This window comes from Vulpes vulpes, chromosome 13 (genome assembly GCF_048418805.1).
Source record: "Vulpes vulpes isolate BD-2025 chromosome 13, VulVul3, whole genome shotgun sequence".
In the NCBI taxonomy this organism is placed as follows: Eukaryota; Metazoa; Chordata; class Mammalia; order Carnivora; family Canidae; genus Vulpes; species Vulpes vulpes.
In genome coordinates this window covers 107,740,258-107,767,114 of record NC_132792.1, presented here as the reverse complement: position 1 = coordinate 107,767,114, position 26,857 = coordinate 107,740,258, and the positions used below count along the sequence as shown (strand labels likewise).

At 42.6% G+C, this 26,857-nt stretch overlaps 1 long non-coding RNA gene across 6 annotated transcripts in view; it reads right to left on the bottom strand.

Annotated features, from left to right (window-relative positions):
• Positions 1-26,857, bottom strand: part of LOC140594952 (uncharacterized) — a 434,463-nt gene that overhangs the window by 352,787 nt on the left and 54,819 nt on the right. The window contains exon 3 of one of the 6 annotated variants that reach the window (XR_011996233.1): positions 3,848-5,498. The exons of the other annotated variants lie outside the window; for them this stretch is intronic. This is a non-coding gene — a long non-coding RNA (uncharacterized lncRNA). Of the gene's footprint in view, positions 1-3,847; positions 5,499-26,857 lie in introns of those variants that run through there. 6 annotated transcript variants of the gene reach the window in all.

Below are 26,857 nucleotides of genomic sequence, written 5' to 3'. Positions count from 1 at the left end.
GGAGGCCTGAGAAAAGGAAAAGGAAGGCCACCCTCTGAAGGAGGCAGGACTTGGACCCTGCTTAGTGGCCAAGAGGACAGGTCCATCTGTCATCACCTTCCAAACTCCTCCCATGCTCCAGCCCCCCAGATCTGGGTCAGGATAAGTGGGTGGTGAGAAGGAAGAAAGGTGTGAAGTGATAAAATTAGGTGACAGAGAAAAGGCCACAGAATAGATAGCTCCTCTGAGGTACACTGCAAACTGTGCCAGCACTTTATGCAAACAGAGCCCATATTTATATGGGCAAATACCCACAAGGGCTCTACTAGTTACAAGAGGCAAAAGGGCAAGTTCTGAGGGAAAAGGGCTATTGACTTCCATTCTCATTTCAGTTTTGACATCCCTAACAGTCAAAGAGTTGGGACACTGGGCCTCAAATGTTGAGTCTTTAGAAAGCTCAGCCCAAACTACAGACATGACTTTCTTTAGAAGAACTTGAACTTCCTTGTGGGGGTAGCCAACATCACAGCATTTAGACACCAAACCTAGACACCCCATGACCTCTTGCTGTCCCTTGCTGGTTTTCCACCATGCTTTCTCTTCCCAGTGCAGTGCCCTATGCTACAAACCTTTCTGCCTTCTCTGCTCTCCATGTTAATCTGACACATCCTTTCTGCTAAGACAATCAAAGTACATACATTTTAACAGGTACATCCAATACCCTAATCTAAAGAATAACTGTGTTATAAAAAAATAAAGATTAAGTGTATCATAATGAAACTCCAAGCAGATATTTATTTTGGAGGATGGCAGGCAGACTTCTCTCCTGGGCTTCCAAAGTGAACTGTACAAGGAATCCATTCCCTTACCCCACCAATGACAATGAGGACCCCACTCCATGCTGACTCCTCCCTTCCTGGGAATCCTGAATTCTGCAGGTTAGTTTTTATTTCCCAAGTGGTTCTGCACCTGAGGCAACTCTCTTGAAGGAAAGAAAAAGGCTAAATTTTTAGGAAAAAGCTTCCCTGGAGGCATGGCCAGGGCTGGCTTCTGGAATTCATTTTCCAGCTAAGCACTTTAGAACCATGTTCCTTGTGGTTATTAGCATGAGTGACAACAGCCTTTTCCTCCCTGAGCCACGCAGATTAAGGAAACCTAAGACTACATTTCTAAAATTGTTTCCATTTCAACCCACAGAGAATCAATACAAGAGAAGAGCATTGCCTTAAACGCTAATGTTATCCAAACTCAAATTCATTTTTGATGGATTGGTGGCTGGGTTTTCTTAAGGCAAGGCCAGGATAAATATACACATTTCCTGAGACTCTTTCTCTTCCCATCCTCACCCTCTGCACATGGAAAATGCAGTGAATAATACACTCATACCCTACTGTCCCTTTAGGACACAATCTGTATGGGGGCTTTGGGAAACTATTTCTAACAAGGAGGTGCTGGGGCTTTGCTAAGGCAGTATGCCAGCACTGGCTATATGACTCAGGCGTCTGCAGTCTGATAGGAGATCCCTGGCACAAGCTTCAGAAGGCCTTGGGCATAGGGCACAGAATCAGACACCAGGATAGTCTGCAATCTCTATTAGACCCAACCCCACTCCTCCCCTTCCCCAATGCTAGGATCCCTTGATTCCTACCAGTGCTACTGTGCATTCAAGCCCAGCCCTGATCATAGTGCACAGGACCAGGTGGGGCTGCAACAGGAAGCATTAACAAAGCTCTAGTCCCATGTTTCCAGGCTCAGCCTCTTATCATTGCTGTCCTCAGGTACCTGCCTTGCTCCCCTCCTCCCTGAATGCCTGTCCTCACTTTCCTATTCTTTACGACTCAGCTCAGGCTTGGAGACCCTCCTTCCTTCACCATTGGGTTGGAGTGACTGCCGTCTCCTCTCTCTCATCATTATACCCGGGCATACCTCTGCTACAGTGCTAACCACCCTAAAGTACCAGTGCCTGTTTGTGTATCTCCCCACTATTATATGAACTATCTGACTAGAATATCCATGTTTACTCGGCAGCAGATCTAAGACAGTGACTGACAAACAGCAGATAATCTTTTTAAAGGAAGGAAGAAAGGAAAGAATAATCAAATGGAGCCCAGCCCAGCCCAGGTATTCAATCAACAAATAAAACTTCTACTTTTGTTCCTGAGACTATACTGAATAACCACCACATTGTTCAGTTCCTGCCATCTAGAGGTGAATTTTTCTGGCCTTTCCATCAGGACTTGACTATGTGAATTGCTTTGGCAAATAGAGCATTATCAATTGTGATCCAAGCAGAGGACTGGAAAGCTCTTGCTCCATGCAGCTTGCTCTCTCTTACTTCTAGGAAACCTGCAACCACCCATGAAGAAGCCTGGGTTTCCTATGGTAAGATGGGAGACCCCTTGGAGAGGTAGCCCAGCCACCACCATCCTTGCCATCCCAGCTGAGACCCTAGACATGCAAGTGAGGCCATTCTAGAACTTCCAGCCCCAGACCCATGCCCAGACCAGAAGAACTCCAAAGAATCACATGAAATAATACATCACTATTGTTTTAAGCCACTATTGTTTTAAGCCACTAAATGTTAGGGTTGCTTGTTTGCAAAAGTTAATTGATACGGTCCCTTGGTTCTGCCTACATCAGTAAACTATTTCTCTCCCCATTACCCATTCTCTAACCATCCTGATCCCCTTTTAAGTTCCTTCAACAAGTCAAGGCTTTCTAACTTAGACTTGTTCATAGGCTATTTCCTCTACTTTGAGTCCTCTCTTCTCTTTTTTTCTTTCAAGATTTATTTACTTTAGAGAGACTGAGAGAGAGCATGAGTGGGAGGGGCAGAAAGAGAGGGAGAGATAATCTCCAGCAAACTCTGTGCTGAGCATAGAGCCCAACACAGGGCTCAATCTCTCAACTCTGAGATTACAACTTGAGCTGAAACCAAGAGTTTGCTGCTCAACCATCTGTGCCACCCAGGAACCCCTTTAGTTCTCTCTTCTATGTTCTGAACCTGGTCAGCCCCATCTCATCCTTTGAGTATTGGCTTTCTTGATCACCCATGCTAAACTTTGTTCTCCATGTGGTAAGTGGTTCTCCAACCACCTCCCACCACCACCATTTACTCTCTTAGCACTATTTGTTTCCTTGGTAGATATTTTTACCATATATAGTTCTTTCATGCATTTTTTTGTTATTTTTAGTTTGCTCCCCTCTGAGCTCCAAGAATTTTGTCTGTTTGTTCACCAGATTGCCCCAGGACCCAGCAGAGCTATTGGCTGCTATTTGATGTTATCTGATGAAGGAGTAAAGGAGGAAGGGAGGAAGAAAGCTAGCCCAGTCCCTCCTAGGGCAAGGTGCTTCTTGATTCGTGGAATTACCCTTCTAGATACCAAAGGGGAGGTCCCAAGCTATCAGCTCTTCCTGTGTCTTTAGACACACTTTCCATCTGTATTCATTAAGTGCTATCTGTCCCAGTACTCCATTGCTGATTCAGCCCAGATTGCTGGAATGTGTCCTGTGATTATTGTACCAGTGGGGCACTGCACTTTACTCACAGACCTGAATCTCCTTCTGGAACTTTCCATGAGGTAAATCAGTCCCTCCAGGCCTCTGTTCTCTCATTCACTCCATGGGCAGCTTTGGATCATATTCACACTAGGTCTTCCTCATCCCAATGTTCCCAGCCAGTGACTGGTTAGCTCTTCAAATATGTTACTAAGAGAAAAATGATCCAAAAAAAATTACAAACATGATACACAGATAAAACCAATTCTATACCCAGGAAGGTCTAGGTACTATTGGCATTTTTGATACATTGGAGTCAGTTAAGACCAGCCAAAAACAAGCAACTTGGAAAATCAACACCCAAGCAGACTTTTATTTTTTCTTTTTTCTTTTGTATATTTTTTTATTGGAGTTTGATTTGCCAACATATAGTATAACACACAGTGCTCATCCAGTCAAGTGCCCCCCTCAGTGCCCATCACCCAGTTACCCCATCCCCCCACCCACCTCCCTTTCCACTATCCCTTGTTCATTTATTTCCCAGAGTTAGGAGTCTCTCATGTTCTGTCACCCTCTCTGATATTTCCCACTCATTTTCTCTCCTTTCCCCTTTAATCCCTTTCACTATTTTTTATATTCCCTGTATGAGTGAAACCATATAATGTTTGTCCTTCTCTGATTGACTTACTTCACTCAGCATAATACCCTCCAGTTCCATACACATCAAAGCAAATGGTGGGTATTCGTTGTTTCTAATGGCTGAGTAATATTCCATTATATATATAAACCACATCTTCTTTATCCATTCATCTTTTGATGGACACCGAGGCTCCTTCCATAGCTTGGAAGGACACAGCTGCTATAAACACTGGGGTGCAGGTGTCTCAGTTTTTCATTGCATCGATATCTTTGGGGTAAATCCCAAGTAGTGCAATTGCCAAGCAGACTTAATGGAGAACAGAAAAGCTAAATTTAGCCTCACCCCACCCCCAAGTGTATAGAGAAATTAGTGGGCTGAGAGAGGTATGTCACTGGTGTGGGAAGAGGAGAAAATATCAATCAGCTATCAACAAACATTAACAGATAACCCTACTGTGGACAGCCCAGGGATCTCCACCTCAAAAAAATACAAAAGGAGACAAATACTAGTATAATGAAGAAATGAGAGTCACCTACAGATCAACCAACAATTAACCTAAGCCCCTTGATGCTGCCCCAAATTTGGGGCAGGGGTTAGGCAGGGGTAAGGAGTTGGCAATATATAGAGACTACGCAGAGGCAGAAGACAAGGGCTGCGGCAGGTATGTGGGGTTTGCTGTGAGAACGAGATGGGGCCTAACCCAGGACAGGAAGCACATCCAGTCCTGGCCCTAAGCCCTGCATGCTCACCCTGATTTAACCAATGTTCTCTCTCTAAGGAAAGGGAAGCTGGAGTCTAGCCCAGAAGAGAGGTATCTTGCTCCAAAAACAGGACTCAATAAAATGTCCCTGCATTTTATCAGCCCCATAGCATAGCTGGGAAGGGCTCACTGTCAAGATTCTGCCCATGACAATTATGTCCAACTCCCCTCTTTCCCTCTAACTCTCCCAGGTTTGGTTCCATGCAGTTCTGTTTTTGGAACTTGTCCCATTCAACCTGAGCATCTTCTGTCCAATACTAGTGTGACCTCACTTCCTGGGCTGGGTCTGATTTTGTCCATTGTTTCTCCAACATGAGCTTTAATGCCTCTGATTCTATTCCGTTTGATGTTTACTGAATTATAAAGCCATCATAGGCTCAGTGCTATCTGCTTTATCATCCCAATAATCACCCAGCTACAGAAAGTGGAGGACTGGCACAGTTGTTGTCAGCATCATGGCTTACAGGAAACAGTCATTCTCACTCTCAGGCACCATGGTGATGGCCAGTCCAGCCACTTGGCATGGCCACTGGGTGGGCAGGAAAAGACCTTAGCAATGACAGTGCAGATTCGAAGGTCAGCTTCTTGGGAGTTTGGTAGAAATATAAATACTCTGCCTTCCTGGTTAGGGAGAAACAGGAAGAGAGAATAACAGATTATGAAAGCATCTTAGCATTGTAGAAGCTGTGGGACTGCATATACAGTCACGTCTGGGAGTTTTAGGAATTGGTAACAAATCTAGGCCCATGGAATTCCGATGGGACACTGAGCCACTGCATCCTCCAGGAGACCCTGGTGCTTGAGCTATATTGAGGAGCCCATCCCTAGGTGGATGAAAGGACCCATGACCAGAGAGGGTATCACACAGGTCAGGAATATCTAATCCTCTTTCTCAGATGGTTCACCTTCTCAAGGGTATAATCTAATGAAGGGTCACAGCATTGATATTTAGTAAAGAAATCAGAGTATGCATTTGGGGTGACATTTTATTATAGAGTAGATCTTTATTCCCAAGGAAATTCCTCACTGCTCATCATATAAAATTAACAACCAGTTTTAAGTCCTTAGGAACAAGGGTGGCATCTTTTTGGCCTGGCTGTTCCACAGCACCTTGGCACATGAATAGCAAAATAAGCTGTGTCTGAATGATTCTAAATGAGGCCATATGGATGCTCATGAGAAACGGAAACAGAATAGAAACATGACAAGGGATTAAAATGTGGCATTACTTATTAGATCATCCCTCCTTTCCAGTTTGGGATAAACCAACTTTAATCCAGAAGAATCAAAGTAATTCAGTAGATATGCTCAAGACAATCTATGATTCTTTTTTTTTTCATTGATTCAATATATTAAATAAGCACTACTACATGAAAGCACGGCATCATACCTGCCCACCAAGTTGGCAGGGGAATAGGGTAGGAGAGAAAATTCAAACCAGAGATGGACATCGCTAAAGAAAGAATGAATCAGGCAGTTGGTCTGGGAAAGAACAGCAAGAGATTTCTCTTGACAGCACCATCACAGAATCAGCAGGTGTTTCCTTACATGTAACATAAGGCTTCTGCTTTCTCTATTTCCTGTGGTCCACCCATTTTCTCCGTCTGCAATGTTTACTCTATACTATTAATCTTGACTTTAATCCTATCAGCCTCATCTGGGCAATTCCAAGTGCAGATTTAGCTCCTCCTCAGAGCTAATCTCTGCCCCACTGAAACCTGCTTCATTCAACATCAATGTGCAGCCATGTCTATAACACATGGTCCAGCTCCTGATTATAATTTATCTTTGTCATGCTCTATTGTCTCCTGTGGGGGAATTCTAGGTCCCCAACTACTCCCTCAAGGGACCAGTATTTTTCTTTGCTTGGTCTCCCTCTATAGTATAGAATACAGAGAGCTTTAAAAAAAAAAAGTTATCGAGTAAATCAAAATGTAAATGAATGGATTACCTAACCGTTCTCCTAGATATGGGAAAACCTTGAACTTGGTAACTGAGTTGTCTGTTGATTTATACTAAAATGTGAATGGCTGATAATTATAAGCAATTATTTCTGCAGGATGATGTCTCTATTCAGTCAGGGGTCTTCAAAGTCTTAATCTAAGAAATATGTTACAGTTAGCCATTAATCTAGACAAATGTAACCTATACACATGGTGCTGTCACTCATTTAACCCACAAGCCCTGGTTCCCCTTCACAATGTCATTACTATCCCCAGTTGATTCAGTCATAGTACCACAAGCAGAAGCCTGTGTGTTTGATGAGGTTCAAGGCTGTGGTGTATCTAAGAATCCCCAGAGACCTAAGCTCTGACCTCTCCAAAGTAATGGTAAGCAAGAAAGCAGCTACTGGCTCCCTCATTATAGCTTATGTGTGCTCACACACACATGCACATACATACACAATCCCAGAAAGTCTCACAGTTCCCCCACAGAACTGTTTCTCTCAGGAGAGAGTGGGTTTTTAAGATAAACTCCTTTAAAGGTTGTGTACCCGCCAGGCACTGATGCAAGGAACATAATTAAGATGGAAAACAACCAAATCCTGTGAGGAGCACATACAGAACAAGACTGGGCTGCCTCAGAGAGGAAAAAGCCTCTCTCCCCTGTGGCCCTGTGCTCAAGACCTCTCCACAAGCAAAGAAGTAAGTGAGAGTAGAAAGTAACATGTGAACAAAACAAAAGGTATATCTATGAAGCTCTGTTGTGTAACCCCTACACTCTAACTACTTATTGCTGGCTTGACCCCTGCAGCCACCTTCTAGTCTGGGCCTGGATCACCACATTTCCCTATGTCTTTCCCTCACACCCCAGATGTCATAAGTCAAGTGAACTCTGGTGGATCTGTGCTGAGCTCTCAGCAGTGGGCAAGTGGCAAAGGTGAAGATGCCCAGAGGAGGGCTAATAATACTTCAAGAACTATAGGGCCAACCAACCTTAAATCAGTGATGAAGAGCCCCCAAAGAGTTGTGATAAAGTCACCCATAGCTTCAGTGGGCCCTTACATCCTCAAGATTATTGTTCAAAGGATGAGGAGGGCCAACAGGATAAGCCAGATGGCAGGTGTTATCAAATTCAGGTGGGGGCAACATCCTGGCAAGAGGGTCTGGTTCGTGTAGAACCAGAATTCCCCAAGAATTCTGATAACAATCCTGCCCTCTTTTCCTCTCACTATCTTGGGAATTAAGGGACAGGGTCCAGACTCACAGACTCTAGGAAAAAAGTTGCCAGAGAGTCAAAGGCAAACCCAAGTGGCCTGGGCTTCAAGAGAGCATGTGTTCCATCCAAAGAACTAGATGACAAGGTAGAAAACAGCAGCAGAAAACTCATCTTGAGGATTGTATCATTAGGGCTTAAAGGAATGAGTTTCAGAATCAGCTGGAATGTAGTCTGTTCCTCATTTGGAAAATAGGGAGAGTACCTCTGTATAGAACAGGTCTGAAGACTAAGAAAGGTAATGAATGGAAAACAATTAATACGGAACCTGGCACATATTTACATGATGTAAATGATGATGGCTCTGACTGGCAGAAATCGGCCTGCTGGTATGGAAGAAAAAGTTTTAACAATGAAATCTAGGGGCACAACCACACCATCAATTTCAGATTCAACTGGCTCATGGAGCCAAGTATCTAAAAGCTAACCTGCTGAGTCAGGATTGATACAGAAACTGAAGAGCTATAAGCTAACCGAGGTACCAGCTCTAGCTGTCCCCTGCTGGAGCCAGCAAAGGCTACCCTACCCTCAGGAGCATAGGCAGCTTTTCTCTCCTCCCACAGTTACCACCACTGGTCCCGATTATAGAGTTAAAAGACACATTACCAATCAGCTTGCCACAAAAGGCAGGGGATTTGCACAAGATCACTCAGCTGGTTTTTAACAGAACAAGAACCAGAACTGAGGTCTCATAACCCAGAACCCAGCTTTTTGGCCATTCTGCTGGAGTTTCTTCACCCCTGTAATGATCTGGATGCAAGAAAGCATCCAACCCTAACTCCCTCTTTTCCTCACTGCCCCTACTATCAATCAGTACACAGATCTATCCTTCTAGATTTGGTAGCTATTCCTATGGGAAACATGCCTATGCTAATGAAAAGACCAGGCATGGAGAAGCTATATATACTGCAGGAGTCTTTCCTCCTTGGGTGTGGAAGCCGCCTCCTCACTGAGCACAAGGAATGGGTGTGGGTGACACAGTGAGCATGCCATGGAGAAGAGCCAGCTTTCCCCAAGAATTCTGATACCAATCCTGCCCTCTTTTCCTCCATATCTTTCTTTTTGTTATGAGACACCAACTACTCTATTCCAAACACGAGGCATGAATCAGAACTAAAACTGTTTCTTAAATTCACAGCATTTATATTAGTTATTTTTGTCTAGAATACAAGGGCAGTCTATGAATAAAATACACACAGTTGGAGAGGAGGAGAATATTCATCCCACAGCTCTCTGCCAACCCAAAGGCCAACTGAACCATCTTCGTGATTTTCCAGAGTTAAGAACATAGTACCGGCCAAGTAGAGTGGTTTAATCAATGTTTGGGGTACTGAATTCAGTTCTCACGTGAGCTGATTTGAGTTGTTGATTTACAGTAGTTCAACTGAAATGAATTACTTTAACTTCATGAATTACTGAGTTTGATTATTTGAAGTAAAGTAAAATGAAGTGAATTTAAGTTAGTTCAGCTTTAGAGCCAGAGAACCCAGCAGGTGTTATCAAATTCAGGTGGGGGCAACATCCTGGCAAGAGGGTCTGGTTCGTGTAGAACAAGAATTCCCCAAGAATTCCGATAACAATCCTGCCCTCTTTTCCTCTCACTATCTTGGGAATTAAGGGACAGGGTCCAGACTCACAGACTCTAGGAAAAAAGTTGCCAGAGAGTCAAAGGCAAACCCAAGTGGCCTGGGCTTCAAGAGAGCATGTGTTCCATCCAAAGAACTAGATGACAAGGTAGAAAACAGCAGCAGAAAACTCATCTTGAGGATTGTATCATTAGGGCTTAAAGGAATGAGTTTCAGGGATCCCTGGGTGGCGCAGTGGTTTAGCGCCTGCCTTTGGCCCAGGGCACGATCCTGGAGACCCAGGATCGAATCCCAGGTCAGGCTCCCGGTGCATGGAGCCTGCTTCTCCCTCTGCCTGTGTCTCTGCCTCTCTCTCTCTCTCTGTGCGACTATCATAAATAAAAAAATAAAAAAATAAAAAAAAAAAAACGTTTAAAGGAATGAGTTTCAGAATCAAGTGAGTATCAGCTGGAATCTAGTCTGTTCCTCATTTGGAAAATAGGGAGAGTACCTCTGTATGAAAGGGGGCAGTCTTCATTGTTTTAAACACTGGGTTGGTGATCAATGGATATGGGTGTTGACCTTCAGTTACTGACAGCTTGGGAAAACAGACACCAAGGCATGATCCTGTGCAAAGCTATTGCTGCCTCCTTTGGGACAAGAGACTCTAGGCCCAGCACCAGAGAGTTCATTATCCATCATCCTGGAAGCCCATAGACCAAGGGGAGACAGAAGACTAATGGCCCTTCAGGAGTTGGGCATAGCCTATAAAATGCAGGCTGTGATCATACCTTGACCTCTAAATTTAATTCAATCTTCTTTGTTACTATAGAATTCCACCACTGATCTCAAAATTAAGAACTGTATGTGTGTAGAGCTGCTTAAAAGAAAGCCCACATGGGTGAACCACACAAACCTAGAGAATATTTTAGGCATTCCCTCTGTGTTGTCTACTCTCCTTTCATGCAGAACTGAATGTGTTCTACATAGTGAATGTTCACATCTTCCCCCTTTCCCACCAAGAACACGATTTCTACTTTTATCAATTCTTTCTTCCAATTCCCATTGTTACATAAGCTGAAATAGGCATATGTCTTAAAAATAGACCTATGTATATAATTTAGCTGTGAATGTGGTATTCAAGCAGTCTCCAACTTGAGAGCAGGCTCTGTTCCAAAACTTTGAGTGTATGTCAGTTTTCTGGTACTCAAAATGCATTTTCCCATAGAAACCATGTTGTGCGTGGTGGTTAGAGTCCCAGGCAGCCCACGGAAGCCTGTTGAAGCCCCATTTAACTGAAGTGCAATCCTGTCCTAATAGGACCCTAGACCTCAGTGTCTCTCCATGGGAGAGCACATCTGAAGTTCTAACTGGGGACCCCTTCTCCCTTCCAAATTCCGTGACTATGAGGGTGTTTACAGGATCTCCCCAAGTTCTCATAAAGATGGGTCCTGCATCTCAAGTTCCAAACACCCTCTTTGGAATAATTTATCAGTTTTCTCTTCCTCTTCCACATCATGCCCATTAACAGTCAAATGATGGTTTTCTCACAACACATCAGCACAAAGCAGGGAACCAGCTTCTCATTATGGTTGTCTTGCCTTCAGGAAGGGAAAGCAACGGGGAAAGTCCTTACCTGGGAGGCAGGTAAGTGGCTACCCTTATATGCTCTATTAGGCTTTGGTAGCTTATGGAAAGAAAGAGGGAGGCTCCAAGAGAGTAGGCAGGAGGGTGCTTAAAACTAACTTCATTGTCTTAAGAAGCAGCCTAATGCCTAGAACTATATCAAATACATCCAAGAAGGAACAAACTATACATGGAGGTTCATGGTCAACACAAAAGGAAAACTGATACGTGTTTCTTTAAAATTACAATCATCTCTAGATACATTATTAGGTGAAAACAGAACAAACTACACAAAACAAGGTGGGGTGAGAGAAGACAAAAGGGTACCACACCTGAGTTAACATGAGTGCCCTCTTAGGAGCACCAAACAGTGCCCAGCTGGCCAGGCTCCCACAGCAGCATGGGTACCACACCCCAGAACCCCAGTGTAAGCCCCCTTGGGATCTCTAGCAAGGTGATTTCTCAATTGTTCTTGGCTACGGTTGGGTTTTTTTTAGATTTTATTTATTCATGAGAGACACACAGAAAGAGGCAGAAACATAGGCAGAGGGATAAGCAGGCTCCCTGCGGGGAGCCAGATGTGGGCAGAACTTGATCCCAGGACCCCAAGATCATGACGTGAGCCAAAGGTAGACTCTCAACCACTGAGCTACCCAGGTGCCCTGGCTATAGTTGCTTTTAATTTCAGGTTTTGTTTTTTGGCTTTAGCATTTAGCTTGAAGTCACCTATTCAATAAAGAATTGTTATAAATAATGTTTGGAGACATAAGAGTCCATTTTTTCATTATTTATGAATCATAAAGTAGATAACTCATCTTCACAGCTTTCATTAAATTCTACCTCCAGCTTCCACTGTAATGACAGAGAAAGAAAAGTAACTTTATACCCAGAGTTTGGGGGTTTCCTCTAATTGTCCAGAAATGCCTCTCCCTTAGTGAGTAATCACCACAAATCCATAGGAGAAACAACTCAATGGTTCTTAACCATCAAGAGGAACAAGGGGTGACCAGGCCCGCCTGCCATCCCACACTGTCCTTTGGACATCATGTCTGAAAAAAACAGAGGCTTCCACCATCAATAGATGAATGGATAAACAAAATGTGATATATGCACAATAGAACATCATTCAGCTTTAAAAAGGAAGGAAATTCTGAGACCTGCTACATTAAGCTAAGTGAAATAAGCCAGATACAAAAGGACAAATATTGTATAATCCCACTTACATGAGGTAGCTAGAGTAGCCAAATTCATGGAGACAGAAAGTAGAATGGTGGTTTCCAGGAGCCGAGGGAAGGGGGAAAATAGGGAGCTACTATTCCTTCTCTTTCATTTTTTTTAATTGAAGTATAGTTGACATACAATATTATTTTAGTTTCAGGTGTACAGCATAGAATTTGACAACTGTATACATTACACATTGTTCATCATGATTAGTGTGGTCACCATTCTTCACCATACAAAGTTACTACAATATTGTTGAATATATTCCTTATGCTATGCTTTTTATCCCTGTAACTTAATCCCCTTCACCTATTTCACCCATCCTCTTACCTGCTTCCTTCTGGCAAATACCAGTTTGTTCTCTAGGAGTCTGTTTCTATTTTCTATTTTTTATTTGTTCATTTGGTTTTTTTAGATTTCATATGTAAGTAAAATCATATGGTATTTGTCTTTCTCTGTCTGACTTATTTCTTGTAACATAATACTCTCCAGAACCATCCATGTCCTTGCAAATGGCAAGATCTCATTTCTTTTATGGCTGGGTAATATTCCATTGTATATATATACCACATCCTCTTTATCCATTCATCTATTGATGAACACCTAGGCTGCTTCCATATTCTTGGCCATTGTAAACAATACTGCAATAAAAATAAGGGTGCATATAACATTTTGAATTAGTGCTTTTGTTTTCTTTGGATGAATACCCAGCAGTAGAATTACTGGAAATATAGGACATTCCTATTTTTAATTTTTTGAGGGACCTCCATACTGTTTCCCATAGTGGCTGAACCAATTTACATTCCAACCAACAGTGCATAAAGGTTCCTTTTCTCCATATCCTCACTAACAGTATCTTTGATGTTAGCCATTCTAAGTGGTGTGAAGTGCTATTTCATGATAGTTTTGATTTGCATTTCTCTGATTAGTGATGTTGAGCATCTTTTCATTTATCTGTTGGCTATCTATATGTCTTTGAAAAATGTCTCTTGAGGTCCTCTATTTTTAAATTGGATTATTTGTTTTTTGGTATTAAGTTGATGAGTTCTTTATATATTTTAGATATTAGCCCTTAAATAAATATGCCATTTGCAAATATCTTCAGGGAGTTATTGTTTAATGGGCCCAGAGTTTCAGTTTGAGATGATGGAAGAAGTTCTAGAAATGTAGTGATGATGGTTATACAACATCCCGAATATACTTAATGCCACTGAACTATACATTTAAAAATGGTTAAAATGGCAAACATTATTTGATATAGATATATAGCTATAGCTATAGATATAGATATATGGGCTGCAGTGTCCATAGCCCTCATCTAGGGCTTTGTGTAGAGGGAGAAGACTGGCTCCCTATCTTTTCTCCCTTCTCACCTCCTGCACATCACAAAAATCTTCCCCACACCCTCTCTGCCATTATTTTTTGAATCATGCAACTTGTAACTAGGTGTTTATGTAATAGAGAATGAAAAAAAAATTAAAAATATATATATATATAAACACACACACACAATTATATGGGTTTCCAGCTTCTGTTCAAGCACTCTACCTCATTCTAAAAACATGTAGTGAGGGACAATTATATGCCAAGTGCTGTTCAAGGTTGGGGGAGGGGATTTTAAATAGGATGGTCAGGGCACTGGGTGGCTCAGATAGTTAAATGTCTGCCTTTGGCTCAGGTCATGATCTCCAGGTCCTGGAATTGAGCCCATGTCGGGCTCCCAGCTTCCCTGTCTCCCGCTCCCTCTGCCTCTCCCCCTGCATGCTCTTTCTCTCTCTCAAATGAATAAGTAAAAGCTCTTAAAAAAAACATACAACAGGATGATCAAAGTGGGACTCATTATGAAGGTGAAATCTCAGCAAAGATTTAAAGTGAAAGAATGAGTAGGCCATGCCAATACATGGACAGAGCATTCCTGGCAGAGAAAACAGCCAGTGCAAAGGCCCTGATACATATATTATGCTTTGATGTCTGAGGACCAAATGTTGCTGAGGGAAATTGTGTGGGTTTGCATGGTTGTGATTGCAGTAATGCTAGAATTTCCCAGCAGAGATGTTCTGCAGGCAGTTAATACTGGATATGTAAGAGGTCAGGGATGCAGATAACCAATTCAAGTCTCATCATATGGAAGCAACAAAGCTATGATGTAGGCTATGCATGTTCTTCATTCAATCACTGTTTTCCCCAAGGCACCACCCCCCACATGTACACCCTCTGTTGTGGCCAGTGATGCAATATGAGCCTCTGGGGTTCAACTGATAAAAAAGACTAAACTTCTTTTCTTCTGTGATGGGGTAAAGCTGGGTTGTAGTGGGGCTCTGAGAGACTAACAACTTCTCAAACACACTTTCAACAAATGCTCTTTTAGCCACTCTTTCTGAAGCCCAGCACTCGCTCTACACTTTTGGGTGAGGTTAGATCCTCTGCTTCCTTTTTATTAAAAGGAGTGAATGAATGAATAAACAGTATTTCTGAAACAAGAGAGTCTGATGCTGGAATATGTAGTTCAGATTTCAGGGCCTCTTGGAAGTCAGGTGAGAGGGAGAAATCACATAAAACATTGGAAGGATTAGGAATAGTGTTAAGGACAGGGGCTGCTGCAGATGGAGTTCATCATGGGGCCAGAGCCAAGTGTCTGGAAGGTGACACTGAAGGGGGTCCCTACTGAAAATATGTCCTAGGATTCAGGTTCAAGACACCAGAGGGCATTATGCACATGCTCTAGGATTGTACTCAAGGGTCTTATCCCATTCCAAGCCTTCCATTTACTTAAACTCATTGTTTCTGGTCCATACACTTGGTGGGAAAGCATGGACAGGAAATCCCTAAAGATTTCCAAGAATTCTTGTGACTTTGGTGAGCAATTTTGTTATACGAGGTTGTATTTGGCACCTGGGCTTCCAAATCATTTTGAGGATACTTCAGAATACTTAATATATGTGTTTAATAACAAACTGTATTATCACTTCCCTCACAAAGACCATGACCTCATCAAAGAAAACAAAAATGTCATATTCATTTCTGTAGCCTACGGTTGCAGCACAGCATCTGACCATAATTGGTGCTCAGTAGGTATTTCTGAAATAAATCAATGGATGACTACTATTGATGCAACCAGAGTAAGGTTTCACTATTGAAATATGTTTTAATACCTTATTCTTCCTACTATACATAGGAGGACTGGCGGGAAAGTTTCCATTTTCAAGATCAATGACAAAAAGGTGTGTTAGTTATCTACTGGTGTGTAACAAACTAGCCCAAAACTTAGCAGCTTCAAACAACACACATTTATTCTTTATTAATATCTCTGTTATTTTCCATTTTCTGTGAACCAGGAACCTGGGTACGGCTTAGCTGGGGTGGCTTCAGGCTCTCTCACAGGTTGCAGGCCAGGTGGCAGCTGGAGCTACAGTCATCTCAAGATTCCCATGAAGCAGGACCTACTTCCAAGCTCATACAGTGGTGCTGGCAGGATTCAGTTCTTCACAGGCCATCAGACTGAGGATCTTAGTTCCTCACTGGCTATTAACCAGAGGCTACCCTCATGTCCTTCCCATGTGGGTCTCTCCACCATGGAAGCTTGCTTCATCAAAGCCAACAAGTCAAGAAGGCAAGAGAAAGTATGCCAGCAAGATGAACATCAGAGCCTTTTATAACCTAACCTTCAGAGTGACATTCCCATCACTTTCATGGTATTCTAGTCATTAGAAGCCAGTCACTAGGTCCAGCCCACACACAAGGCATGAATACCAGGAGGCATGGATGGTTGAAAGCCATCTGAGAAGCAGACTACCACAAGGGGCACCAAGTGTACCTAAGTCCTTCAAGATCATACAGTGGATTTGAAGCCGGAGTCAATGCTTAAAGGTTTGAGCTCTCCCCTCTTCATTCTGGATGCTGCAGACAGGCCTCAGGGAGTGGGACAAGTGGAATGGAAGGGAGAAGAGCAGAATGGTGAAGGAAGAAGGGCTCCAATCCACTCATCTAAATTTACACTGGAACAATTTATATTCTTCAAGTTATCAAAGCATTAAACAGAAATGAGAAGTGATTGCAAGTATGGATTTATTACCACTAATGCAAAAGCTGTTCCTAATAATGTTTTAAAGCATTTCCATATAATACATCTGTTCAGTTCAAATTTATAATTGCAGTCTGGAAAGAAGCACAGTGGTGATTGGGGAGCCCTGAAGAGCTGAGTTTGGCCCTTTGTATGCAGGTCTTTGGGGTATAGAGGGCGTTGCTTTGGGCTGATTTTAGTCTAGAAACCATTGCTGGTCCAGTCAGTGACAAATCCCTCATCCCACCTCCCTACCCTATGATGCTGCTCACATCCCCCATGGAAGAAGAGAAAGCTTGGGGAATAGCAATACTAGGCCTGGGGAATGGGCTTTCAAATTGAAAGCTGTATAGAAGATTAATTTAGATGATTCTAGACCCTCTTCCACCCACAGTTCCCTCAGCCTTCCCCACTGTGTCCTCAGATCTTTCTTCCTGTGGGGTTAGCTCTTTATTTGAGAGGCAGGGTTTGATGCAGAAAGTCCAAGGCATCTCCATACCATCTCCACATCCCTATCCAGTATGTGTGTGTGTGTGTGTGTGTGTGTGTGTGTGTGTGTGTGTGTTCATGTGTGCTGGTACATGCACATGCATGTCAGGGTTGGGGGAAGAGGGGCCTCAAAATAGCAACATGTCATTTCTAGGCCCTTTAGGAATAAATGAGGCATGATGAGAACAATGTAAGATAACTGAAGTTGAAGGGTGGGGGGCAAGTGGTATAAGAAAGAAGTAGAAAAGTATACATCTGGTACATTTTGTCTCACCCTTCAAATTAAGCCTTCCTATTTGAGGAAAAAGAAAACCAAAGCTCAGAGATGAAGTAGCTTTCCCAAAGTGCTGCATTGGTAGATCCAGACCATGGTCTTAGAGCTACTTGACCAAGTATTGGATGGTAACGGCAGCGTGATCATGTCTGATGGAGCAGCTGGCCTTCCTTATAATAGCAGCTTGGCAAAATTAACCTCCTTCCAGCTTAGAAATTATATACAGACAGAACCTGACTTATGATGGTTTACTTATGATTTTTCAGCATTACGATGATGGGAAAAGAATATGCATTCAATAAAAACCGTACTTTGAACTTTGATCTTTTCCTGGCCTAATGATCCACATTATTATGATCCTTTCCCAAGATGCTGGGCACCAGTCAGCCTTGTGATCATGAGAGCAAATAACCAATACACTTACAACCATCCTGTACCATACAGCCATTCTGTTTTTCACATTCAGTATTTAATACGTTACATATAATAATCAATGCTATTATAAAATAGGCTTTATATTGGCTGATTTTGCCCAAAGGGAGGCTAATATAAGCATCTGGCAAATTTCAGGTAGGCCAAGCTATGCTATTCAGTAGTTTAGGTGTTTTTTTTGTTTGTTTGTTTTGTTTTTGTTTTTTTTTATTTATGATAGTCACAGAGAGAGAGAGAGAGAGAGAGGCAGAGACATAGGCAGAGGGAGAAGCAGGCTCCATGCACCGGGAGCCCGACATGGGATTCGATCCCGGGTCTCCAGGATCGCGCCCTGGGCCAAAGGCAGACGCCAAACCACTGCGCCACCCAGGGATCCCTAGTTTAGGTGTTTTTTTTTTGTTTTTGTTTTTTTTTTTTAGTTTAGGTGTTTTAAATGCATTTTTGACTTACAATATTTTCAGTTTATGATGGGTTTGTCAGAGTGTAATCCCATAAATTGAGGAATATCTGTATATGCATTTCTTGTTTCTAATTGTTCAAACTATTTTATTTTATTTTTTTAAAGATTTTTTAAAATTTATTTATTAATAAGAGAGAGAGAGAGAGAGAGAGGCAGAGAGACAGGCAGAGGGAGTAGCGGGGAACCTGACCCAGGTGGCCACCATTGTTGGCTTTGAAGGTGAAAAGGGGCCATGACAAAGGAATGTGGGCAAGCTCAAGAAACTGGGAAAGGCAGAAAAGAAGACACATTTACCTCAAGAGATTCCAGAATGAATGCAGTCCTGCCAGCACCCTGAGTTTAGCCCAATGACACCGGATTTCTAACCTCCAGAATTGTGAGATAGTAAATTTATGTTGTTTAAGCCAGTTATTTATGATGGAAATCATAGGAAATGCAATGGAAACAGCACAGAGTTGTCAGGTCCAGGGAGAAAGGGAGAAACTCTGTGGGTCCAGAGAAGCAGCCCAACTCCTCCTTATAAGGGCCTGGGAGAAAGGTAGTGGCATCTAGCCCCTGCAGGGGCTAACTGGCATTACAGTTAGAAGTCTGCCTTCACTCCTAAGTCATAAGGGCTATCAGTGAGACTCCAGACACAGCTAGAGAAGCTCTTGGTCCCCTTCTGGGAAACTTCTGGAGTCTTTGTTTAAGAATTCAGGAACCACTAGCCAGTGACAACCACCAAGGTCCTCTTTGATCTCTTCACCATCTATGCTGTTTTGTTTATTTTCCCTGCCGTGATTGACAGCAGATTTCAAAGGAAGGGCCTTGTAATGTGTTTCATGGACAACAGTGATAAAGAAAACAAAACAAAACAAAAGAGCTCCCATTTCTCAGTCAGCAGGGCTGCCAGAAACCTCGGATAGAGAAACAGGTGTTTGCAGCAAGAGAGAAGTAGAATCCTGATGGAGCTGAGACAGGAAGAAAGAAAAGGCTTTAGAAGGCCATGAGAAGGTTGTCCACACAGGCATGGAGCCAGGAGCCGGTGGGTGCATCCCCAGGAGGGACCACTTGGACCTTGCACGAAGTTGGCACTCAGCATACATGTGCTCCTGTTATTATTATTTCTGCCTAAGACAGAATGTCCTCTTGAGGATAATTATCAGATTGTCCACACGTTAGAAAGGATTATCATTCTTGTGTTCTTTGGTATAATTATTTGATCGTATTCTTCCATAAGCACACTGATAGGGTAAGACAGGTGACATTTTCCCCATCATTTGGTAAAATGTTAAAGTGAAACACATGCCCATTTTGAGTGGACTTGGGAAGTGAGCAGCTCGATGGGCAACACTGCCAAGAGACTTCAGAACAGAGGAGGAGGAAGAGTTGGCAGGAACATGTGGGCCCTGGCCTCAGGGAACTCAGGAAACAACTCTGTTGACCTCCAGAACTGGAGGAGATAAACAGCTGGGAAGATGAAGAGCCTGGAAATACTGACCTACCATCTCCAGACCTTACAGCTACCCACCAAATAAAGCCAGGCTCTCAGCTCTGTGCTCAACCCTGCGTCATACTGATTTCCTAACTGCCTTGTCTTGAGCTGGCTGGGAATGGGGATATAAAGGAAGGCTAGCCACCTGGCAAGTCTCCCATCCTCCTGAGGCCCAGAGCCGCACCCTGGCAGGGCTTCCAGCCATTTCTGCCTTCTTCTAGTTACCAAAGGAAAAAATACTGATTGTAAACACTTTAAAAGCATGCCATCCGACAGCCGGCTCAGCTGCAATACATCAGCCTGAATTGTACTCATTTATGGTGAAGCATTTTATATTAATGTTTTCATTGCTTATCACAGACACTGGCTTTAAAGTGCTTAAGCCAGCTGTACTGAGTTATTTATTAGGCTTTTTTTTCCAAGTTGCCTTTTCCTTAAATAAAGTGTTTGTTTTACTTTCATACATTTAAGACTCTCTCTCATCTCCTGCCAATCACTTCTGATGGCTGATGTGCATGTATCCCCTATTCCTCCAGAATATACTCAGAACCTATGGAAGGAACAGGAACTGGAACCAGGAGTGGCCACAAAGGGACTAGGTTCAAGTGAGGCAGAGAGCTCAGTTTCTACAGAGCCAGTTAGCTTCTCTTCCTTCATTTCCTCCCTGTTTCCCACAAGCTGGATTCCATCTCCACAGTAGCACTGAAAACCTCCAACTGTCACCTTAAGTCAACTGATTTGACAACTGGGCTATAGTCACTTCTGTTGATCATCTCCCCCCTTCCTTGGTTCTCTTCCTGACATGTTGATCAGTTCTCTGTCCTCTCCATTGACTTAACCTTCCTCTTCTTCCCTAAATGTGGCTGGTCCAAGGGTCAGGCCTCAGGCCTGTCTCCTTCAGAACTAGCACCTACATGAAGTGAAGGCCTAAGACTGAATGGTCAGATACTTTCCTTCATTAACCCACTGGGTTCCTAGAAGACTGTCCAATAAGATGGAAAGCTAGTGGGTTTGTCTCTGAAGAGTCTAACATTTGGCTAACAAGGATGAATTGGCTATCCAATCACTCCACACTGAAGACCATTAGCCAACAAAGCCCACCCATAACTGCAGAATTCCAGTTACCAACATGGTTCCTCACCCTGAAATGTGAACAGATAGCTAAATAAAGCAGACATTTAAGAACTCTAACTAAAATCAAAACAAAACAAAAATTGTAAATAAGGAACTCATAGGAAACAAAAGTAATTCTTTAGCAGAAAGCTAAAGAATTCTTTTTAAAAAACTATCGTTAATACGTTAAGAAAAAAATAAGATAGCTAGCCACTTAGCAATAACAGGTTATTGTAAAAGAAAAGTTAGAAAATAAAAAAGAGTAAATGGATATTACATTTTGTGTAATTAGGCACACAAGCCTAATAAATAGGCTTCTAGAAGAGAAATATAAGAAATATCTTAGGAAGTAGACAGAGGACAGTGAGATGAAACAAAGAAAGGAAATGATAGGAAAATTAAAGTATTCATCAAGGAGGTCCAAAAATCTCTTATAGAAATTTCAGTAAGAGAGCTCAGAAACAACATGGGGGCAATTATAGATAACAAAGCCCACAAGGATCTCCAGAATAAGAGTGTGAAATTCCAGATGTAATGGACTTCTCAAAAGGTCAAACATAATGAATGAAAAAAAGATGCACACTAAATAGATCATCCTGAAATGTTAAAACACTGAGGACAAAGAGTGGAGATAAACATTTTCAGAGAAGTGTAAAAAAAGGATCTCACATATAAGCAGAAATTGGTAACGCATCAGATTTCTCAATAGTGAAACCAGAACCTAGAATACATTGGAGCAATGTATTTCCATCTTAGAATTCTGTATCTGGCCAAATGGTAAGTCAAATGTGAAGAGAAAAGACATACTCAGATATGAAACTGCTCTAAAATTTTACACCATGTGGGTTTTCCTGAGAAGCTTCTGGAAGAATATCTTCACTAAAGTAAGAGAGTAAAACAAAGACAAAAGATCAAGGAAGGAGGACAACACCAGAGGAAACCAGTGCAGAGCAAAGTGAGACATGAGGGGTACAGCAGGCCTAGGGGGAGGAATCAAAATCAAATAGAACTTGGGGTTGGGGATCCCAGAAAGGGAGGTTTCAAGAAGAAAAGCAGCACTGTTTAGTCACCCAGTGGGTTTGACTGTGTCTAGGGGATCTTGGTAGCTCCGTCAGAGAATCTGGGGAAGAATCAATGGTAGGTACAAAGAAAATTAGGTAAAATATTAAATTTGACAATTTTTAGCTCTTGAAAAAACAAAAAATTGTGTATAAAAGGAAATTATCCTATCTCTATTCCTTTATGAATATTTTTATAGATATAAATATGAAAATCCTAAAAATAAACTTCACAGAAAATTGCATTACAGCTATGCTGGAAGGATGGAAGAAAGAGAAGGGATGATGTGTTAGCTCAAAGAGAGGAAGCCTACTCCTCTGTAGATGGAAGTTAAAAAACACTGTCCTGGAGATACAGCAGTATATTAATATCATCTAGAAATAGGAAGGTAAATGCTAGCAACAAGAGCTCAAAAAGTTGAGAGGTGTTTCTAGGGAGTAAGACTCAAAAATGAAGAAAGGTAGGCCAAGGAACTACCAAGTTTTTTGCAAGTCTTGTCATAAATTTGAATTTTGTAATCATTTACATGTACTAGTTTCATGGTAAAAATTTAATGCAGGTATATAAATTTAACGACATATGCATAGCCGTATATTCTAGAAAGGACAAGACTTCATTATGAACAGATACACAATGGAGAGCAAAAGCAGTCCCTACTCTCTTGGAACCTCTCTTTAAACGTGGCATGCTGTCTCATACCTCAAGACCCTGCACATATCTCTCCCTGACCACTTGTCTGTATGGAAGATGCAGACTCAGTCATTAAGGCTTCTTTCACACTTCCTTAACTCCTCCAAGCAGCAGGCCTGTCCTGAATCCTATTGCCCTTTTCTGCAAAGCACAACTGCAGTGACTGTCTCACTGTACTAGATACATGCATTTGCAAGCCCATCTCTCTGCTAGTCATGCAAGGACTTCATTTTACCCTAAGCGTGTCCCTAATGCCCAGCACAATGCCTGACTTTATGTCAAAGCCCAAGAAGTGTTTGTCAACTTACTGCATGCATGCACGGATGCATATGTAGAGGGCAGGGTTGTGTTCTCTTTCACCTTTAAAAAAAAAAAAAAAGGAGAAACACTCATTGATTAAATAAACAAGGAGGACTGAGAGAGGAAGAAATATTCAGGAAATTGATTGTACCATCCTCCTTGGGCTAGGTACAGGGGCTGCACAGAGCCACTAGCACTTCAGTGGGAGCTAAAATCCTATACTATTGTTTCTACAATACTTGGGACCCAAGATAGTCCCAAAAAAATGTGCACACAAGAGGAGGGCAGAAAGGAGAGAAGTGATATGGAAAAGGGACCCTGGGGGCCTGAAGGTACATCTTGCTGGCAGTGGCACCTGTCTCTACCTGTGTCTTCCATCAAGAAGCACAGATGCCTCTTGTATGCCACTGGATATTGCTTTGTTATCTGTGACCACAGATAAGAAGTAAGAAATAAGAAGCCAGGGCACCCTCCAGTAGTGACACACCATGTCTAATACTGGGGTTATGATGATCCCAGCCCATGGTGCACTCAGTACTACTCACACTAATAGTTTGCACAGAGATCTCCAAATGAGTGAGCAACAAGATATAGGGTTCCTTTGCAGCCCCCTGGCCCCACCCCTGGCCCTGCTCCATTCAGGACAGCTGTTTCCTAAAGAGACCTCAACCTCATAACCTGAGTCTAAAAGGCAAGGAGCATTTACTAAAGACTCCAAGAAAACTTCTAAAGTCCTACTTGATGCCACCTGGTTCCCACCAAAGTATCTTCAGCAATGGAAAGTTAAATGAATTTCTCACACATTCATCCAACCCAGGATGGTAGCTGGTCAGCTTTGTGGCATGATTTAAAGGCTCTGAAAAAAACCACACTGCCCCAAAATATCTCCCTACTGGCCTAAAATTTTTCATTTCACTTTATAATCATGCCTGAAATTCCACCAATTAGAAACTCATTTACAAGCCCCTCTTGTAAAATGTGCAAGAGTGATTAGCTTTATCTGATGCCGCTCCAGAATCTAAAATTAGGACCAATGGTTCGGCCTAATAAAGAAAAATTGATGGGCTTTAGTTTGACTGAAAAAGCCTCTTCTGTCAGTTCTTGCTCTTCAGCAATGGGACTGGCAACTCCCATGAATGACAGATAAGCGATCACTTAAGACAAAATCTTCTCCTTCTGGACAGCTCTAAAGGGGTAGAAAGTTCTTCCTCACGGTACATTAAAATTTCCTTCCTGGCACTCTATGCAGTTTGCCCTAGTTCTGCTCTTAACAACACAAAGAAGAGTCTAATCACCATCTCCTTGTCAAATAGTCTAAGCCAGGCCTTCTCTCCCTTAGAGCTCCCATGGTCCTTCCCCCAAGTCTAACAACAGCACAATCTATGTGCACTGATTTGGTTAAATAATATATGGCTTCAGGATTCCTTGCCTGCCCACCAGAGAATGGCTTTTGGTAGGGCAGAAGTTGTAGACTGTCTATGACATGTAGTAACAGCCTTTTATTCTCCAACTTCCCACCGACCAAGAACTCTGGCACACAGACAGCCGTGTGGGGCTGGAAGCATCACATGTGTGTTGTAGTCAAGCACCAGGCCATGTACAGGGACGTCAAATCAGAGAGAAGGGCTCAAGAAGGTACTGACATCTGAGCTGGCTGGTTTGAGCAAGACCTGTACTAGGGTGCAAGGGACCCTGAGGATGCAATCTGATGCCATACTAGAGGCTGTTTGCTCTGTATTTCTCCATGAGAGTTCTACCCTTAAAGGCCTAACAGCTGGCCTTCTGTACTGGACCAACCACACTCACTAATTTGAGGCTCTGAGCAAGTTTCTTAACTCCCCTGAGCCTCTACTTTTTCATCCACTGAGGACTTTTCTATCTGCCTCTCTGATGGAGTTTTACAAGAATTCCATTTAATGATAAAAGTGAAAATACTCTGAAGGCTGCAAAGCAAGCATTGTCCAATGGCCAGCAGTGGAGTTCATGGTTGACTTTTGTCTGGTTGGGGACCACCCAGATTCTCAGGTAGGCATTATGGCCAGAAGGAAGGCCTTTATTCCTCTGCAGCAAAATATGTTTCTAATTAAGGCAGGATCCAAGGGCCAAGTGCCCCACAAGTGTATAGCCTCTTGTACCTTTTTATATTTTAGTTGTTTTTTTTTTAAAGAGATCTTGTTTATTTATTTATTCATGATAGACATAGAGAGAAAGAGAGAGGCAGAGACACAGGCAGAGGGAGAAGCAGGCTCCATGCAGGGAGCCTGACATGGAACTCGATCCTGGGACTCCAGGATCACGCCCTGGGCCGAAGGCAGGCGTTAAACCGCTGAACCACCCAGGGATCCCCTCTTGTACCTTTTTAGAACAAAACAATAGCCCATGAAACTTTCTTCTGACATGTTGCATGCAACATGAATGTGTAAGTTGGTTTCACAGCATGGTCCACTGCATGGAGGTACCTCACTGGCCACACAGGTCTCCAGGACATAGAGCCCTCCCTGAGCAAAGACATCTGTTTGGGTTACTCACAAGCCAATCCTAAAGTAGATCTTACTTTTACAGATATCTGGGATATGGGAGTCAGGGGTGGAGAGGGATCTGGAGCCCCTCATAAGGGAGGGTAAAATCAGGGACCTGAAGAGGCAATATGATTAAGCCTGTGAGTAGACTTCCCAAGGTGGCCTTAACTGAGATGTATCTATTTGGGGACCTAATTCTGGGGTACAAATCAAGACAGGAAAGTCAGGAGGCCTGGATTCTACTCTTCTACAAAATATGGGTACAACTGGGAAGAGTCTCCATGTCTCACTGCTCTTATTTGTAGCTAAGGAAGCAGGATCAGGGGACCTTTATTCTACAATTTCCATTTTATCTTTACATTCTACTCCCTTTCACCTCCCAAATATGGCTACTCTTGACATCCTTTAAGACTCAGCCTTGGGACACCTGGGTGGCTCAGTGGTTGAGTGTCTGCCATTGACTCAGGGAGTAATCCTGGAGTCCCGGGATCGAATCCTGCATCAGGCTTCCTGCATGGAGCCTGCCTATGTCTCTGCCTCTCTCTGTGTGTCTTTCATGCATAAATAAATAAAATCTTTTTAAAAATAACATTTAAAAAAAGACTCAGCCTTAACTTGGTTTTCTTGAAGAAATCTTCCTATTTTCTCCAAACCAAGCTAAAGACACACCAGACATCAGCACAGCACTTGTAACCTGTCATCCTCTTGTCCTTGAGTACTCTGTAACAACCATAGTTCTGGTAATCCAGTGTGCCTGGCACAGAGTAAGCATGCAAAAAATCAAAATTTAAAAGAGAAAGAGAAACATCTCAGTACAGGTGAAATCACAACCCTTCCAGAATGCAAATGGAAACTAAGAAAGAGCCCACTGCCCTAAGCAAGAATTTACTGCTGTGATTAAGAGCAAATAAACAAACTCTTAACAACAAAGCATTTCCATCAAGAGGTAGATTTGACCAAGAGAATGTGTCTTCCAACCCTGGGCCTCAAAAGGTCTTATAGTTTCTTTTCTTGCCATCCTTGGAACCCTGAGACAGCCCTGTATATAAGCCCAAAGTAACGAGCTGGAAGTTGAGAGCCCCAATGGAGAAGAACCAAGGCACCTCAGCCAATAGTCAGCCAATACCAGGCCAATAATCCGCCAACTTCTAGACATGTGAGTGAAACCATCCCAGCTCAAGCCACCAGCCAACCATCAGATAACCAAGACATTTGATAAAAACCCAGCAGAGATCAGTGAACTAGCCCAGAAAAGGCAGGGCATGAACATAATAAATGCTTGTCATTCCAAACCATGTCATGTTTGTGGTGATTTGTTATGCAGCAGAAGCTAACTGACACAACTTCCCTTCTGCCTTTTTCTTTAACTTAGCAGATCTCACTCTTGGCAAGTGTTATGAGGCAAAGGGGATGGACTAAGTTGTATTAGTTGTCCCAGCAGTCCAGGGGCTTGTTGAGGGAGACACAGCCCATATCTTATCT